The sequence below is a fragment of the Camelus ferus genome, chromosome 25, assembly GCF_009834535.1.
Source record: "Camelus ferus isolate YT-003-E chromosome 25, BCGSAC_Cfer_1.0, whole genome shotgun sequence".
NCBI classification, from domain to species: domain Eukaryota; kingdom Metazoa; phylum Chordata; class Mammalia; order Artiodactyla; family Camelidae; genus Camelus; species Camelus ferus.
Genome location: NC_045720.1, coordinates 13852766 through 13872293, shown reverse-complemented (window position 1 = coordinate 13872293; position 19528 = coordinate 13852766).

Below are 19528 nucleotides of genomic sequence, written 5' to 3'. Positions count from 1 at the left end.
GAAAGAGCCTGAAAAACAGCCAAAGAATTGTGCTATTTGTTTGTATGATGGGAAATCAAAAAGTGATTTGGGATCTACCAAAACAAGTGAAATACAAAACAGATGTAAAGTGAAACAATTGCTATTTGAAGTCTTTTACCTCAGGCTTGCTTTCCCATAGCTGAATTTGGGTCGCAAACCTTGGGATCAGGTCCGTCTCTCCAAATTACCCCCCAACTCCTCACTCGGTCTCTTCCTCTGGCCACACTGATCGGTGAGCACTTCCTAGGTCCACGCAGTTTCCCCTCTTAGAATGCGCCCCCTGCCCACTTCTGCCAGTCTCTCTTGAAGTTCCACCAGACCACATAAAGGTAAACCTTGGGTGACAGAGAGGCTGGATTTAAGGGAGACACATATCCCAGCTGGCTCTCAGGAAGCCCTGCTGCTACGAACTCCAGCTCTTACCATCAGCGGGAGGTATCTCGTTCTAACCACGCAGTGAGTCAGTTATTCCGTCTTCACTTTGTGTGATGCTCCTCCTGGTCAGGACGTGTGCTGAACATCTACCCAGCACTCCTTCCACCGCTCCTTCAGCAACTCTCACATCCCTTCCCGGTGGGAAAGTCTTCTACAGACCTGCTCTTCCCCTGTGCCAACTATAAGAAGTTGCGGTGGCATCAGCACAGAACAGGACCCTCTGGCCATGGGTAGTCATGTGACTCAGGCCTAGCCAATCATAGCACTCATCTCTGACCTCAGTGAGTGGTCCAAGATATACACACATAACCCAAGCTGGGCCAGTCAGAGTCTATCCTGAGGTTTATGGAAATTGAAGCAGAGAAAGGAGAGGAAGGAGAAAAGACATACAAAAAGAGACAAGTAGGGGGGAGGGTATAGCTCAAGTGGCAGAGCTCATGCTTAGCATGCACAAGGTCCTAGGTTTAATCCCCAGCACCTCCTCTAAAAATAAAGAAATAAGTAAACCAAACTACCTCCCCTCCCCCCAAAAAATAAAAATAAAAGAGACAGAAGCAAAGAGAGAGAGAAATGACATCATCTGAGCATTCAGATCTAGTCAGGCTTTAAGTTAGGTCCACCCCATCTTTCCCAGTTATGTGAGCCAATAAATCCCTTTTGCTTAAAAATTAGGTTGAGTTGCATTATTGTCATTTGGAAATGAGAGAGTTATGACTAAAACTCATACTCTTATCCCACTGCTCAGCACATGTCTGAAGAACTGGTAACAATGAAAAATGCAAGGGCAGATTAACTTAGACTTTAAAAATATATTGGCTATGATTCCATTTTTATGAAATGTCCAAAATAGGCAAATCTATAGAGACAGAAAGTGGTTGGGGGCGGAGGGGGTTGGAGTAGAGAAAGGATTTGGGGTGAGGGCTAAGAGATGTGAGATTTCTTTCTGGGGTAATGAAAATGTTACAAGATTGATATTGTGGTGAATAAAGTATTCACAGAGTGAATACAACTCTCTGAATATACTAAAAGCCATTGAATTGTACACTTCAAATGGGTGAATTGTAAGGTATGTAAATTATATCTCAATTTTACATATATATTAAAATACATTTATATTTTTATATATAATATATAATTATTATGATTATATATATTTTACTTTTGATATAATTTTATATATACGTATAGATAGTGTGATAATAGAAACTAGAAACTGAATAAAGTTAATTATTCTTAGGTTACAGGGCAAGCTGATTTAAGGAATACACACATATCCCCAAATTAATGTTATCTTTTCCCCGAGAAACTGCCCTCACATTTCCTGTCTTGGTGGACAGTGGCGGCAGCATCCAGTTGCCCAAGCCAGAAATTGAGGAGGAGGAAGGTGCAGGGGGGCACTTTTTACGTCCCTGGGTTTTAACCAAACACCAAGTTCTCTCACTTCTATCTCCCAAATTTCTCTCCAAACCACCCCCATAGCTACTGTCATCAGTCAGAGCACCCGCCCTCTGTTTCCCTGCCCAGCCTCCTAACTTGTCTCCCGGCCCCAGTCTCTCCCCACCATCCCATCTGTGTTCCAGACTGCAGCTAGAATAATCTTTCCTACAACGTAAGTTCAACCATGCCTCTCATTGGACTGTCAGTGGCTCCCACTGCCTGTGCCTCCCAACCCCCAGTCCACTATATCCCCTATCCCATCTCTCTCGCTCTCCCCCGCTTCTCTCTCCTTTCCCCCACCTCCACACGTACATGCGCACTATTCAGGCCCGTCCTCAACCACTGTGTCCTCCAGCTGCTCCAGGTTCTCTCTTGCCTGGACCCGATGAATATTGCTCCTCCTAGAATCCTCTCCTGACCCCTTCCAGCCAAGTCAGGTGCTTCTTCCTCTGTGCTCCTAAAACCCCTTCTGTATATCTCCATTAAAATTCTAAACACACGTATTATAATTGTCTCTGTGTTTCTCTGCCATATAAACCTGTGATCTCTGTGCAGAAAAAAATCTGGGTCTTCTTTTTAAGTTTTTTTTCTTCCAGTTTTCTTGAGATATAATTGACATGCAGCACTGTATACATTTAAAGTGTATAACAACATAATGATTTGACTTGGGTCCTCTTAATCTTTATATGCTAACGCAGGCTCAGGACAAGGTCTGTGTGCATTCAGTTGTGTGTTGTATGACTAAATCTGCTCCAGCAATATCAGAAATTTCATTAGCATAGGGATGATAGTGTGATTTGGGGGGTAGGGTAATTAGGTATTTATTTATCTATTTATTTATTTATTTTTAGAGGAGGTACTGGGGATTGAACCCAGGACCTCATACACGCTAAGCATGTGCTCTACCACTGAGCTATACCTTCCCCTCAGTAGTAGGATACTTTTAAAAAACTCATTTGTGGGAAAATACTCATGATGGGATAAAATAATATTCACCAACTTCTTCCCTTCACCCAACCTGCCCAAGAGAACCTCTAAGGACAGCCTCATTCTCCTTCCTTCCCCATCTCCCAAGAGATCAACTCCTAGATATTCCTGGTGCAGAGTCTGGAGTCAACAAAGAAGGACAGCAGCAGAGGGGTTGAAAGAGACGTGGAAGGACTTAAGGAAAGAGGCCAAATCAATCTGCACACTAAAGAATGCAGAGAGAAAAAAAAGTAAGCTCAGTAAGTAGAAGCCACCGGGGCAGGTGGAAAAGGGAAAAAAATCTTCGAAGTTCTGGTTAGGGAGCAGCTTCAGAGTGTGGGCTACAAGAAAACTGGGCAAGAGTCCAGAGAACTGTGAGACACACTGCCACGGGGTGTACATGGAAATCTGCTGCACGTGCTTTCAGAAAGATGAGGAAAATATTAAACTCCCTTTTCACCGTGTTTTGGTTTCTTTGGACAATGCTTCTGTAAGTAATTCTAGGACTGGACCGTGTGGGTCACAGCTTCAGTAGGGTTACAAGAGAAGTTGTTTCAATAACTGCAAAATGAAACTGGAAAACCAACTGAAAATATATCCTGCTATGAATAGGCTGAGTCTCATTACCCATTTCCATGGACCACACTCACCTTCACATCTGTTCATTATAGTTCTCTGTCTGGTAGGAATTCTTGTGAGACCGAGAATAGAAACACAGTTAAGCAGCAGAAGACAACGCCACCCCAGAATTCAGGGGCCCTGAATTCCAGCCCCTGCTTTACCATGACCCTGGGCAAGTCACTTCCCCTCTGTAAGCCTCAGTTTCCTCATTTGAAAAATGAGGGGGTTTAAATCAGACGGCCATCAACTATTCATTCCAACTCTGAGATTCTCCGATTACCCTCTTAAAAGTCTCCAGGCTCCAGCTCACTTGGATAGCAGTGAGCTAAAGAAAGCTTTAGGGCAACAGCTCTAAAGCTTTTGAGCAAGATTTGTCGGCACCTCCCTGGGGGCACTCTGAAGCATGTGTGCCCACCAACAGTGTTTAATCAAAGAGCAGCATGGAAAACCAAAAAGTAGGCTATTCAGGAATATTTCTCCAAACCCAGAACATATCCCTCTACATTTCTCCTCACCAAACTACACTGACAATGGCATTTGTTAGAGAAACAGAGAACTTTTGTTTGGGGCACTTAACCAGCTGCCCTGGAGAGACAGCTGCCCTTGCTCTATGCCTGGACACCAGTCTCCCGGGCAGTCTCCACCCTGCAGAAGTGAGTAACCCATCCAGGCGCCAACATGGGAAGCAGGCTGGGAATGGGCTGGTCTTACTTAGCAGGATGAATTTCTCTATCAGGGATTTTTAAATCCATGGGTGTCCCAGAAGTTTTACATGGTGCTTCTGACCCCCTGGTGTGTCAGGGCACCAGCATATTGTGTAAGAATGGCTCCAAGGAGGAAGGACTTCCATGGCACATGAAAATGTTGATCCCCTGCATCGAAAAATTGCATACTTTTCCACATCAGAGGAGTAAAGGCTAGACTTCAGAAAGCTTTCTTCAAGGTCAGATTTGGGACTCTGCCCAAAGCCACAGAAACTAGCAAGCGTCAGAGCTAGGATTGGAACCCAGATCTCTGAGGTGGAAGCCCGTGCTTTTGACCACAAGGCTCCAGTCCCCCATCAAGTGCTTGTCTTGGCTCAGGACCCATTACAGCACTGGAAACAGCATGTGGGCACATGCACATTCAAAATGGGCTGGTACATGGGATATACGCACCAAGGGTCACAGCCCCTGAGGACTCCTCCATCCTCTCCCAGGCCACGGGAGGGGACAGTCGTTCTTGTCGGGGGCCTGGCTTTCATGTTTGTGGTCATGAAAGGTCGGCTGGAATGGGAGGTGTGGGTTGGGGGTGTCTTTCAAGGAGCTTTGTAGAGAAACAAAAACAGACTTTGAACAACTTGGGTATCAACTCTTGTTTACTCATAAGAATGAAGGACCAGGACACTAAGGGAATTTGACATCCATGTCATGACCTGTAAAATTCTATTTAGTTGTTTTCCCTGAACCATGTTTTCTTTCTTTTTCGTCTTCCGTCATTTGACGGAAGTTGCAGTGGTGGGATACCCAGCGTCGACCTCTGACAGAGCTCTCAGGTACTGCTTTATAATTACCTACTCCTGTGACTGCTCCTTCTTCATTAGGCTGTGAGATCCCTGAGGCAAAGACCTTGTCTTATTCAGTATATCCCCAGTGCCTAACATAACATAAGGCTCTCCATCAATGTGGCAGGAAAGAAGGAAGGAAGGAGAGACTAGAAGAAGGTAAAGAAAGCAAGGATCTAGGACATCATGTGCAGGCTCTTCTTATGTAACAACCAAGACTGACACACGGTCTTGATCAGATCCTGGTTTGAACAGACGAACTGTAAGAGATACTGAGAGGCAAATGGGAAACTGTGAATGTGGATGGATAGCAGAGGATATTAGGAAAAAATCATTCATCATTTGTATGTTAATGGTATTGGGATTATGTCCTGACTTTTTCAAGATGCATCGTGAAGAGGTGAAATGTCATGAGATATATATAATTTACTTCTAAATATTTAAAATATTTCAGAAAACAAAGGATGGCCAACTCATGGTTAAAACGAAGTAATGAGTATATAGACATTTCTCTTATACATGAATATAAGACTATTCTCTCCACTTTTCTGTACATTCAAAATTTTTCATAATCCAAAATTCCTACAAAGCAGGTTTCTAGCATAACCACGGTGCCATCACCAAATTCAGGAAGTTATCACTACTACAACCTTACATAGAACCCAGTCTAATTTTGGCAATTGTCCAATACTGACTTTTTGTACTTTTGTTTCCAGAATTCAGTCCTGAATCACATTTACTTGTCATGCCTCTTTGCTCTCTTTCAGTTTGGAACAGTTTCTCAGCCTTTCTTTGATGTCTTCTGCATTTAAAGACATTGACATCCTTAAAGAGTAAGATTCCTCAATATCGCTCATTATTAGAGAAACGCAAATCACAATCGCAAGGAGGTATCGCCTCACACTGGTGAGAATGGCCATCATCAAAAAGTCTACAATTAATAAATGCTGGAGAGGGTGTGGAGAAGAGGGAACCCTCCTACACTGTTGGTGGGAATGTAAATTGGTGCAGCCACTGTGGAGGACAGTATGGAAGTTCCTTAAAAAACTAAAAATAGACTTACCATATGATCTAGCAATCCCACTCCTGGGCATATATCCAGAAAAAATGAAAATTCTAATTCAAAAAGGTACATTCACCCCAATGTTCATAGCAGCACTGTTTATAATAGCCAAGACATGGAAGCAATCTAAATGCCCACTGAAAGATGAATGAATAAAGATGTGAGATACACACACACACACACACACACATATATACACACACACATACAATGGAATACAAGAGTCATAAGAAAGAATGAAGTAATGCTATTTGCAGCAACATATATTAATGGACCTAGAGATAGATTATCACACTAAGTGAAGTAAATCAGACAGAGAAAGACAAATATTACATGATATCAATTGTATGTGAAATCTGAAAAATATGATACAAATGAACTTACTTATAAATCGGAAGTACACTCACAGACATAGCAAATAAACTTATGGTTAGCCAAGGGGGAAAGGGAGTGGGGGAAATTAGGAATTTGGGATTAACAGATACACACTACTATATATAAAATAGACAAACAAAAGGACCTACTGTATAGCACCAGGAATTACATTCAATATCTTGTAATAATCTATAATGGAAAATAATCTGAAAAATATATATATATATATATGAATCACTTTACTATACACCTGAAACATTGTAAATCAACTATAAATCAATATAAAAATTTTTTTAAAGTAAGGCTCACTGTTTTGTTGCATGTGTCTGATTATGTCCTCATGATCTGATTCTCAAGTTCTACAGGACTCTGGCAGGAATACCACATAAGATGTTGTGGCCTCCTCAGTGTGATACGGGAGGTACCAGATGTCAGTCTGTCCTCTTGTTGGCGATGTTGATCATTTGGTGAAGGTGGTGTCTGCCAGGTTTCTCCACCGTAATGTTACCATTTTTTCCCTTATAAATAATTGGTAATCTGTGGTAGATACTTTGAGACCAGATAAATACCCTGTTCTCAAACATTTTACCCAATGGTTTTGGCATCTGCTGATTCTCGCTTGAATCAATGAATACTTTGATGGCTGCAAAATAGTGATTTTTGTAGCTCCATCTTTCCCTCTGTTTATTAGCTGGCATTCTACTGAGAAGAAGAGATTCCCCTTCTCCCCATAGTATTTGTTTATTTGCTAATATTAGTATAGACTCAAAAACATGTTTTTTTAAATATAAACATTTCCATGGGAGGATAGAAAGATGTGTTCTACATTTTAGCATTTTTAAGTCTTGGTGCCAAATTCTTCTGCCTCTAACATTCTGTGTAGCATCAGCAGGACCCAGGCCAAAGCATAAATGTGAAAAAAAAAAAACTGAACTAAATCATTTTACCCTTTCCTCCAGCATCCCATCTTGGTTCATTCACTCATTCATTTATTCCACAAAGACGTGAAGTGTGCACTAGGGGCTGAGCTCTGGAGCCCCCAAATTGAATCCGTGTCCTCACTAGTGAGGACAATAGGAGGCTAGGAGAGAAATTCACCCCAACCCAATGGGCGCTGTCACAGCGGTGAGCAAAGTGCTCCAGGAAAGAGTTCGGGAAGAAGGGATGGAGAGTTCCCTTGGAACTGTCTTGAAGGAAGAATAGAAGTTGCCCAATAGGGATGGGGAAATGGGCCTTGCAGGTGTGTTTGGAATCAGTGAGAAGCCTACGGGCCTAATGTATGGAGGTTGTAGGACTGCCAATTTGGACATGGAGATACAGCAAAACAGATCAAGATTATTCTTTATAAAAATGGCATCCTACCACGTGCACTGTTTTATAACCCAACTCCTTTCATTTCACAACTTGCGCTGGGCATAGTTTCCATGTCAACACAGTGGATTTTGAAATGAGTCATTTCCCGTGTCAGACCATGATTTATTTACCCAACTTCTTGCTGATAGGCAGGCAGGCTGTTTTCCAACTTTTTTTGCTACTGCAAACTGTGTTCATCCTTCTTTGCCCATGTCTCTGACTATTTCCTTAGGATAAATGAAGGAGAAGCTTTCGGTTCCCAAGATCAAAGCCAAACCTGAAGGGTTCAAGGCTTGCATTGGAGAGAGCAGTGTGAGGCTGCCCATTGTCTCCCCTCACCCAGGCCCTATCCCCGCAAAGGAGAAAGCTCCCTAGGAGGCTGCCCGCCTGCCTGCCTGAGCTGACTGTGGACCGAGAGCAAAAGCTGGGTTTCAACTAACAGCTCACACCAGTTATTGCCAACGCAGATGAGTTAAGACTCCAGGTGGGCACATTGACATTTTCTAGACATAAAAGTTAGCACCTAGATAGATTAATATCCCACCCCAAGATGCCAGAAAGGAAAAATATGAAGAATGGAAAGGTTGAGAAGCCACTCTGCCTGGAAACAGGGGAGAAGAGGATTTGCACAACGTGGGAGGAAGAAGACAGACCTTGCAGGCAGGCCATCCAAATCCTGTCTTTTGGGGCAGGTCACTGGACTTCTCTGAGCCTTGGTTTTCTTGGATGGAAGATGGGAAGATAGTGGCTGCACTGAGGAGGTTTGCGAGGACTGATTAGATAACAAATGTGAAGCCCTGGGCAGGGCTGGACGGTCAGAAGCCCGAGAGGGAACGTTACCCAGCACAGATGGTTCAACCAAACAGACCTCATTGCAGGGACTGTTCAGACAGGTGTGGGCTGGGCTAAGGGAACAAGCAAGGCACCCAGAGACTAGCAACAGCAGAAAAGCACTCCCACCTGTAGAGCTGAAAGAACCACTAAGAGAAGAGTGTTACCAGAAACCAGTGATCGCTAGTGCCACGGAGAGGGGGCCGCTTAGCGGGAGTCCTGGTTGTAGCTACCGCTGGTGACACAACACCAAAGAGAGAGGAAAAGAAAAATGAAGCAGAAATGCCAGGTTCCCTCTCTCCAACATGCCACTCTCCTAACATTGCCTCCCAGGGCCAAGCTCAACCAGAGCCAGTGACAACGGACTCCGGGTAATGTAGACCCAGAGGAGGTTCAACCTGAGGGAGACAAAATCTCATGGACTCCACTGGATTCTGGCCAGGAATCCAGGTAAACATGCCATCCATTCAGAGACGCCAAGATGTAAGGTGGTGGGATTCACCTAACCCAGCCCTCCTTATTTAGAGATGGGAAAAGAGCGGTCCAACCTAAAGATTTAAAAAAGAAGAAGAAAAAGAAGAAAAAGAGCAGTAATCTGCCTAAGGTCATCTCCTAGTTAGTTGCACATCCAGGACTAGAACTGAAATATGATACTCCAGAACCAGCTTTTGTCTTCTTTACTATAAACATTATTATTGCAATCATGCACCAAAGTTGTCTCCAGTAGAGCCATCAATGCACTTATTCCTAAACTATCTGAGTCATAAAAGGTTCATTGTTTCTTGTAAACCTGGCCCAACACAAGCTCTGAGAAACCAGAGTAACCTCTTTTATAGGCTCGAGCAAGTAGGAAGTACAAACAGTCTTCAGATCTCAAGGAATCACGAAGGACAAAGCTTCCTCCAAATTCAAATTCAAAACAGTCCACATTCAAAGTGATGCTTGGTGAGGGAGAAATGAAGTGGAGCATCCTTGGAGGTGGGAGTGAGTGGCTATTGATGTCATTACTGGTCCACACATTTCATTTCCCTCACTGCAGACTATAGCAAGGTTTCTTCATGTTTACTGAATACCTACTATATATTCAGTCCTGTACTATACGCTGGGAATATCAAGATAAATTAGACAATATTCTTGTCCTTAGAGTATTTATCTGCCTATTTCTTTACTCTCCCTCTCCCAACACACGTACACACACCCACCCACCCACACACACATACACTCACACACACATCTTTCTATGGATGACAAAGGCATTCCTCAGTCCCAGAATATGGCCTCTGGCATGAGTTTACATCACATCAAGTACCTGTAGAATTATCTCCTGCAGAGATAAATCTGCGTTTCTTTGTCCTGCCATGGCAAGGAGATGACTACCCCTTCCTCTGATTTCCCATGGCCCTTTATATAGACCTCTGTTGTAGCATTTAGCACCCTGTCTCCACCATCAGAGTTCCTCAAGGGCAAGAGTCCAATCCCCTGTAGTTCAGTTTTCTAGTGCACTATGTCCTCTATGTACTCCTAGTACATAGTAGGTGCTCAATACGTGTTTACTGATTAATGGAATGGTGGATGGATAAATTTATGGTTGAATGAATTATGAATATATAGGTTGATGGGTGAGTAAATGGGTGGGTAGATAAGTGGATAGACAGATGTTTGGGTGGATGGATGGTTGGATACAGTGGATGGATGGATGAAGAGGTCAATGGATGGGTAGATGATGGATGGTTGGTTAGATGGGTAGATGGATGAGTAGTTGGTGGATGAATGGGTGGCTAAATAATTTAAAAGATAATTATCTTCCTTGTAGCTTTAGGACAATAATGCCTACCCTGATTATCTCCTAAGATAATACCATACTGAAAAAGAGATTATAATAATAGTTGCATAGTGTAATGTGGAAAAAAACCTTGGAGTCAACAGGCCCAGGTTCTACTCCTAATTATGCCACTTAGTAGCTGTGTATGACTGGAATAAACCCCTAACTTCTCTGGGCCACCTTCTATTCAGTCTAAAGGGACAGTGATACCCGCCATACAAATCTAGTGGTTATTATACGACATAATGTATGAATATAAATGATAGTGCTTTGTCACAGTCAGCAATGCTGGTTATGATGACTGATAATATAAGTAGCTGTCATCTGGCAATTGTCCATAAGGTGGAAATATAATGTTTCTCCCGTTAAGCTTTGCAATCCTGGCCCCCAATCCTCTGGTCTCAGCCTTCTTAGGTTCCCAGACTAGTGGTGTTCCAGCGGCTGCAAGCCACTCGCTCATCTTCCTCCCAACCAGGTGCAGTTCCACGCCACATCCTACAGCACCTGTGCATACGGGCCACGTGCAGGCGAATGCCCCGGGGGCCTGAGCCCACTGTTAGGAGGGAAAGCAGGGAGGTGACTGGGGAAGGGCACCTAGGAGAAAGGCTGTAGGTGAAAGCTTCACTGATGAGTTACTTTCCAAAGTGCTCTTGTATTCCTTTTCTTAGAAATTTGATAAATACATCCACAGCGCCAAAACCATTCGTTCAATATTTACTTATTGAGAGTTTACTGTGTGTGTTAAGCACTGTAATTGCTGGGGAAACAAAGCTGAATAAATGCTGGCCCCTACCCTAAATCAACCCCACTAGTCTGTGCCTTCACTGGATCACAGGCCACTCCAGGACCTTGTCCAGTCCTGGAGTTCAAGTTCATCCTTCACCACACAGGACCTAGCAGAGTCCGACACAGGAGGTGTCAATAGCACTTCTGTTGCACTAGAGGACTCAGTCTAATGAGGGGGGAAGACCAGTCAATGCCAACTACAACTGGGCACATCCAGAGAGAACTGGAAAAACAGAGGAGAGGCATCAATTCAAAACAGAGGCATGGTCGGCTTCCTGGAGGAGGTGCCACCTAAGCTGAGTTCTGAGACAAAGAAGAATAAACCACAAAAAGAAGACAGGGCTTGGCAGAAACACGCTGGTAACAAGCTTTTCTCTCCTTGCTTTCTCTCCTCCTTAACTACTAGCTGCCTCCCCTTGCACAGCTGACGGGGTTTTCGCCCTCCAACAGGAAAACAACCTTCTGTTGTTCCATAGAAACACCAGTGTGAGCCCGCTCTGGTCTGCTCATGAGAATCACCTGTCTGGAGGGAGGGTGGGGCATCACAGTGGTCATTCCTGCCTGGCTTGATGACCCGAGAGGACAGAGGGTCCCAGATCCTGACAAAGAGCAGGGACAAGAGGTGAGAAGAGGGGAGAGAAGTTCCTGGCAGGAGACGCTTCCATTCCTGGAACTTTCCTCCTGCTCAGAGCCAGGGCCAGAGTCCACAGGGCCCCAGAGGCAGCCTCTCTCTCGGCTCAGGTTAACACTGGACAAAGGCACAGAGAGCCTTCAAACCGGAGCCTTACGTGACTCAGATTTCAGAACAGGTGATGTGCCCACTCTTGGCACTTGCAGCATATAAATCAGCCTAGAGCTGGGCCCAGAGCCAGCTGTGTCTCTCCTGAGGCAGACAATGTGCCCAGTAACTCCAAACCCCTTAGCAGGACACCGCCGGCCTCACACCCTCAGCCCTGCGGCTCCCCAGGCCTAACCCTTTGCCTGCACTGACCTCTAGCTCCCTAGCCCTCCATCCCTCTTGCCTTCAGACCTTTGCACACACTGTCCCCTCTGCCTGAGACCCTCTCCCTAGCCCTGGGGCTCCTGTAGCTGATTGACCCCCTTCTCCTCTTGCAGGTCTCAGCTGAGAAACCCCTGCTTCTAGAAGTTTCCTGTGATCGAACCCCCAGGTTCAGGGAAGCTGCCTCTGCTTCGATTTACCAGTGTATCCTCTACTCACCCCTTCAACGCAGCTCTCACACCGGATTGTAACTGCTAGATTGCATGCCCCTGTCTCCCTCCCCCTAGGGCTCCTTCAGGGCAGAGACCAAGCCTTTTCCATCGCAGTGTCCCCAGCACAGCCTGGCACCCTGGCCCATCCCAGGCCGGATGAGCACGGGAACATTCGCCCTCCTATGGGAGCCACAAGGGGCTGACTCCCATCAGGAGGACAAGCGGGTCTAGGTAGCTCCTCAGCCGAAGGGCCCTTCTGTGGGGCCTCAGACTGCTCCTATGCATGAAAAACAACTCCCTTCCTTCTATCGGCCAAGGGCTTGCACGTGCACTTGTCTGCACAACGTCTCCACTGCCCTCAGGGGTAGGTATTAGTTTACCCACCTTGCAGATGGGGAACCTGAGGCCAAGCGCGGCTGAGGCACCCTGGGCAGTGGCAGCGAGCGGACACGCCCCAGGTCCGTCTGACTCGGGCTTAGCGCTGTCCACCAGCTCCTTCGCTCTCCTGGGCTCTGACATCACCTGGTGGAGTCTGCCAGCCTGAGATCCGGCTGAGCAGCCACTGCTGGGGCCCCTCCAGTGACATGTTAACCCTCCACGAGGGACCCTTAGGGTGGAAGGAAAGACTGGATTTCCCCCGGGCCTCACACTCCTGTCTAAACTCCAACCTCACGGCTCTGAGGATGCCGGTGGGTACAGGTCCATGTCCACCAGGAACACAGGGCTGGAGGTGTGACTCCAGAAATCGTGGCAAGCGCTGGGAGGGCTAAAGACACAAACAGAGGAAAGTGGGATTACCCGGAGCCCAGGCACCGCGACGCTGCTGCGAAAGCAAGAATGACTGCTGGCTTCTGATCTCAGACACGTGCCTTTCATTGCAAAAATTAACTGGAACCCAGCTGGCAAGGGAGTCTAGAAAATGCAGTTCTTCAGCCTTGTTAGTACGGGAAAAAGGTATCAAAGGGCAAGTATTGAGCTGAACACCAAGAGACAGTGTTTATACAGCAGGAGGGCCGCTAGGGACTAAGGTGCTGACCCCAAGAAGCCCCAGTTCGGGCCATGAGCACAATGGACACTTGCTTGCTGTGTCCGCACAGCACGGGTTGGGAGTCTTCTTGCATCTGCCGAGTTCCTGCCTTCTACCTCAGCAAAGGAGCTACGATCTCACTGCGCCAGTCTCCCTGCAGCTGGGCATGGGCATCCTCTCCACAAGTCAGGGACAGCCAGAGGGAGCCACTGCTAGCATGGGGACTGTAACATCCTCAGAGGGTGACAGGTTTACAGGAGCTCACGGCTGGGGAGGGAAGGGGAACCACCATTTCTGAGGCAAGTTAGGGATTTACACACAAGACCTGATTTGATTCTTACCACAGCCTTCCAAGGCGGGAGCCGGATTGTTTCCTTCTAGCTCGGGCACCCCGGGGTGGGGGGTGTCAGACTGTGTGGACTCAGGAGTCCCAGAGGGAGGCCAGCCTCCAGCTGCCCTCACCATTCCTGGAAGTTCCGGTCCTTACCCAGAGAAGGTGCCCCATCAGAACTGAACCTGTGGGCTGGACAGGGTCTCATCTCCTGCCCCAAAGGCCTGGCCCACAACTCCTTTGTTCCTCAGGCCAAAGCGAGGTCACACACACACAGACACAGACACACACACACAGACACACACACACACACACACACACACACACACACACACACACACACACACACACACACACGCCCTGCCCTTCCATCTCCCCTCCCAACCCCCCACCGCTATTAAGAAAGCCATTGTCAAAGGCACACACTTGAAATGCTAAAAGACGGCGTTTTTTCTTCTTCAAGGGCCCATTCCTAATCACAAGAGGCCACTTAGTCTGAGTGGGGCCCGTAATGTTGATTAATGATTATGCATTTCTCAAGAGAGGGGGCACCGCTCGGCTCGGCTCATGCCTCAGTGCCCGCCCGCCCGAGGCGCACATTAATCAGGGCCGAGGAGAAGCCAGGGCCGGGACCTTTCGGCACGCGCTCCCGCACCCAGCACACGGCCACTCAGGTTCCAGTGGCCTTTGCTCCCTGGCGTCTTCAGCGGGCCCTGCTGGCCTGTGTCCCCGGGCTCACCCTGCCACCCGCTTCCCTCAGGGGCTGGGGGCGTGGAGGGGAGTTCTCCCCACTTCAGTGCCCGACTCTGCGCTCCCATCACACGCCATGCGGATGTGAATAGTAATAAGAGCCCGCACTCCTCCAGATAGTTCAGCTGAATGATTTTTAAGGGTTTTCTTTAATCCTCTTTCTCTGTGTGACAGATATAAAAATTATTAATGAGTGCGTGTTCCCAGGCCCGCCTCCACCTCCTCCATCTCGAAAGGAAACGTAATCCTTGCATAGTCAGCTCCTCCCCAGACGCGCTCCCACCATCGCCCTCGCTTCCTTTCCGCCAGGCCTCTTCCCACGCTTGGGGACAGAAAACCGGGAGAGTAGGCTGAGAGGCACCAAACGAGAAGCGAGGAGGTGAAGGGAGGGAGAGGAGAAAAGCTGAACTCAGAAATTCCGGTTTGGGCAACACTTTTCTCAGAGGTGCGGAGTTAGGGGTTCTGGTACAGCCTCAGGTGTGATGAGGGTCAAAAGGGAGCAGAGCAGAGGGAGGATGTTAAGAAACTCTGGGGAAGGAAAGACAACCAAACGTTGGCCCCCTCGGACGCCACACCACGGGGGCGTGGAGGGACGGAAATGGGTACAGTCCTTTCTGGAAACTGGTTGTTCCTCCTGCAGCTGAGCATGTACACACTGTGGTCCAGCAACTCTCACTTCTAGAAATGAGACAGAGAAGGCGCCTACCCGGCAGTGATGTCTATATGTTCACCAGATACGTGCCCTGGAATGCTCACAGCAGCATTGCTCGTTTTATCTTGAAATTACCCAAATGCCCATCAAGAGGAGCGTGAATAAATAAATCATGGTGTATTTATACAGAATACCCTACAGCAACAAGAATGAAGGTGTGACAATTATCCGCAACAACATGGATGACTCCCACAAGTGTAATGGTAAATAAAAGACAGCAGACACAAAAGAATACATACAGTATGATTCCATTTATAGAATATTCAAAACCAGGCAAAAATTAATCTATGTGGTTACAAGTCAAGACAGTGGCTCACCTGGGGGTCTTGGTGATGAGCAGAGGGTTCAAGAGGGCTTCTGCGCGGGTGGGGGGGGGTGTCATATTCTGATCTGGGAGCTGGTTAGACAGGTATGTTCACTATGTAAAAACTCATCAAGCCCTGTACTTAGGACGTGTGTGGTTTTCTAAATGTACCATATACAGTAAAAAAGCAGCAGCATTGGAGTGGGTCTGTTCTTTGGACTTCACCGAGATTTGAAGTACTGTGAAATTGCTTTGGTGGCTGGGTTGTGTTTATGTGAGTGTGATACTGTGCTGAGCCAATGCTTTGTGTTCTCTCGACTTCTTGGATGTTCCTTCTGTGCCATCAGGAAGATGGATGTTTCTGAGCTTCCCTTGTGGTTAGTTGGGACCACGTGACTGAGTGCCAGCCAACAGAACGTGGGCAGAAATGGTGAATCCAACTTCCCTTCCTGGCCCCTAAGATCTCCTGCACACACAAAAAGTCTAAAATCTCTGTCCTAAACAGGAGACCGAGACCCTGAACTGCCTAGAACAGAGCCCCCTCCTCATTCCCACCATCCTACTTCCCTACCCGCATTGGACTGTGATCTGAACAAGAAATATATCTCTGTTGTGACATGCAAGGGAGATTCGGGGACTGTTTGTTACAGTTGTTAGCCTAAACAGATACACAATTTGTCTTCCTAAAAGATAACATTTGGGTCCTGGGTTACCAAGTGGAACCTTCTCTTGTCTTGGCAATGGGAATGGAAGTGAACATTCTTCGGGGGAAATACTTATTCCTCCTCCTGGCATTTCCCTAGAGGAGAATTTCCCAGAAGGGAAAAGTAAACAAGAAACTCTTTTCATTTTTCTCCCAAGATGACGACTTATATAATTGGTGAGCATATGAAGGAACTGAGCTCAGCCCTTGTAAAGCCAATCAGGCCTTGGGAGGCCACCTTCTCTGCTCGTCCCCTTGGTCAGCTTGCAGCCCTGGGCTGTCCTGTCCCTGCCTAGCTCTGCCAGGGACCAGGGGACTCTCAAATTCTAGAGTTCTGTTTTAGGACATCCCTAAAGCCATATCTTCCAGTCCAGCTTTTCTCAATAATGAAACTAACATTTTCATCTCTAGTAACTGTGACTATCTCTGTCATTCCAAACTGAGAAAGAAAATGGGGAGAGTGGTTTATTGGTTCCTAAAAAAATAATAACGAAGACTAGGAAAGGAGCTGTTCTCTGTAGCCATGGTCCAAAAATCAGACCAACTTAGAAAAACAATTTTTAACAAAAGAAGTCAGCAAAATTTCAAGGGACTTTTGTTTTTTAATAAGAGCAAAAAGGGACTGAAATAGGGGGCAAACTTGAGACAGCACTAGCTGTGAACCCTTCTCTTCCTTCCCAGTTTAGATCAGCTTCACTTTTGTCTTTTACATATCAAGATTTGAGATTTCATTAAAGCAGAGTCCATGCTTAGACATCATTGGAAAAAAGATTTCTGATTTAGATCATCTTTTAGGGACCCCCTAGCCTAAAGGATCTTTGAGCTTATGTAAAAAAATCCAAAAATTGCATTTTTGTAATGTCTTGCCAATGATTGTGGCCTACAACAAAAATAGACACTGGGATGCAGAGAGAAGCCTTGAAGTTGGCTTCTAGACAAGTTAAAGCTCTCTCAGGAAGTAAAGAGATGCATCCAGGTGACCTTAGCTGGTGGGACATTGGTGGTCAACCTTTCTGTCTTGGGCAGAGTTTGACTGGCTCACTTGCAGGGGTGAAATATAATTTCCAAAACCCCTTGATAGGTCAGAGACTGTCAAGAGTGTCCCGGGTGTGAAAGGCAAAAAGAGGCAAACTGCACTTAAGGGATGGAGAGGAGAGCGGGCAGATGACTACAGCACTTGAAGGGGGTGCATTAGTTTCCTAGAGCTGCTGTAGCAAAGCACCACAAACTTGATAGTGTCAAACAACAGAAATTTGCTTTCTCACAGTTCAGGAGGCCAGAAGTCCAAAATCAAGGTGTCAGCAGGACTACTCTTACTCCAAAAGCTCTAGGAGATTCTGTTCCTTGCCTCTTCCAGCTTCTGGTAGCTTCAGGTGCTCCTTGGCTTGTGGCCGCATTACGCCAATTTCTGCCTCTGTCCTCATATCACCACCTCCTCTGTGTGTTTCTGTCATCTTCTCTTCTGTATGTTAAATATCCCCTGTGTGTCTCTTACGGGCTGCTTGGCATGGGATTCAGGGCCCATCCAGATAATCCAGGATGATTGCCTCATCTCAAGATCCTTAACTTAATTACGTTTGCAAAGACCCTTTTTCCAAATAAGGTCACATTCATAGAGCCTGGGAATTAGTCCATGGACATATCTTTTTAGGACCACCATTCAATGCACTACAGGGATCACATCAGAATCTTGGGGAGAACATAGATAATGAAACGATCTTCAATTTTTAGCAGCAGAACTCCCCTGCTTCACTGACCACGAGTCTTTGTATCTGTTGAACAGCCTTAATAAGCCTCTCTGAGGTGAGTAGGTCTGATTAACTGCAAGGCTTTTATTTTTGCTGGGGAAAGGGTTTGGGAGCCAGAGCTAAATTGACCAAGACATTAGAAGGGACTGGAAAAGCCACATGGGGAAAGATGAAGAGACAGGCAGGGAGCCAGGGGACAGCTGCAGGGAATTTAGGTTATGAAATGGAGTCAGTCCTTCAACAAATATTTACCTCAAGAAGCCTACGCACGCCAAGCTTTGCACAAGGTACTGGGGGTGTGACGGTGAACAGAGACACACAGTCCTGCTTTCAAGAAGTGTGGGGAGTCAGTTTGCTTAGATGTTCAGTGCCAACCCTCTCCCCCCAAAAATCTTCAGCGAAATCTACACTGCTTGCTGACGCTCTGTAGATGAGCTTGAGGGAGGAGATGGCAGGAGATACTGTCTGGTCCCTGGTTGGAATGAGGCAAAGCCAGAGGCCCCTCCAGCAGGTCCCATATGCGGTGCACATGCTCCAGGGGGCCAGCCGGGCCTTCCCAGGCATCCAATCTCCTTCCCCCTTCTTAGGAAGTGACAGCACTTTGATTTGCTTTCGGAAAATTACCTCTTCCCTGTTACAGGGAGTCTTAATTGGGCTGCCAGTCAAATGTTTTTCCCTGAATTCCTGGCAACAGGAGAGGCACAAGGTCCAAGCTAGGCCAATGAGACTCAGAAGTTCAATCATGAAGGGAGAGATGCTAGCACAGAAGAAATAGTGGCGCTGATTCAGCTCCACAGACGTGTGAAGATCAGTTCCTGCCCCCTGGATCCCTGATACCCTCTCCACATCCGGTTTCTCAGCAGACCCTTGGTATCTGTGAGATAGTCTACACCCTTCCAATAAATTCTTTTGCTTAAGTTAACCAGAGTCCTTTTTGGGTACCTGAAATCAAAGAACCCTAACTGCTGGAAAGGATCATGAAAAGTCCCAGTCCCTCCTCCCCAGCAAGAGGGCACCTCCCGGGGACGCAGGCCTGGCTGTGGGGACAGATGCATCTGACCTCCTAAGTGCCAGGCTTACTACTTCTATATCAAGACAGTTTCAATCAAAATCCAAAGCCCCCTTAAGCTAACAGTGACTGCCCTTAATTAACAAGGACACTCAGGGAATCAGCGCCAGCTCTCAGGAAAAGGCCTATCCACTGACAGGAGAGAGAGGGATCGAGTTCATCTGGGTCAGGTTAAGGCTTCAAACAACAAATCGTGCTTTGTAAACATTTCCGAAGTGATCCTTAAGCTTTGCGCCTAAATGCAATTCCTCACTCCCCGTGGGTCTCTCTGGCCCCGATGCCACAGCAGGGGTTTCTTCTTTTCCCTAAACGCAGATGCATTTGCACAGGCCACAGGGGGATTCCTCAAGGGACAGAAAGCTAAATTTATACCTTCAATTAATCTTCCCAAGTCTTCTTGCTTGCCTTCAATCTATACT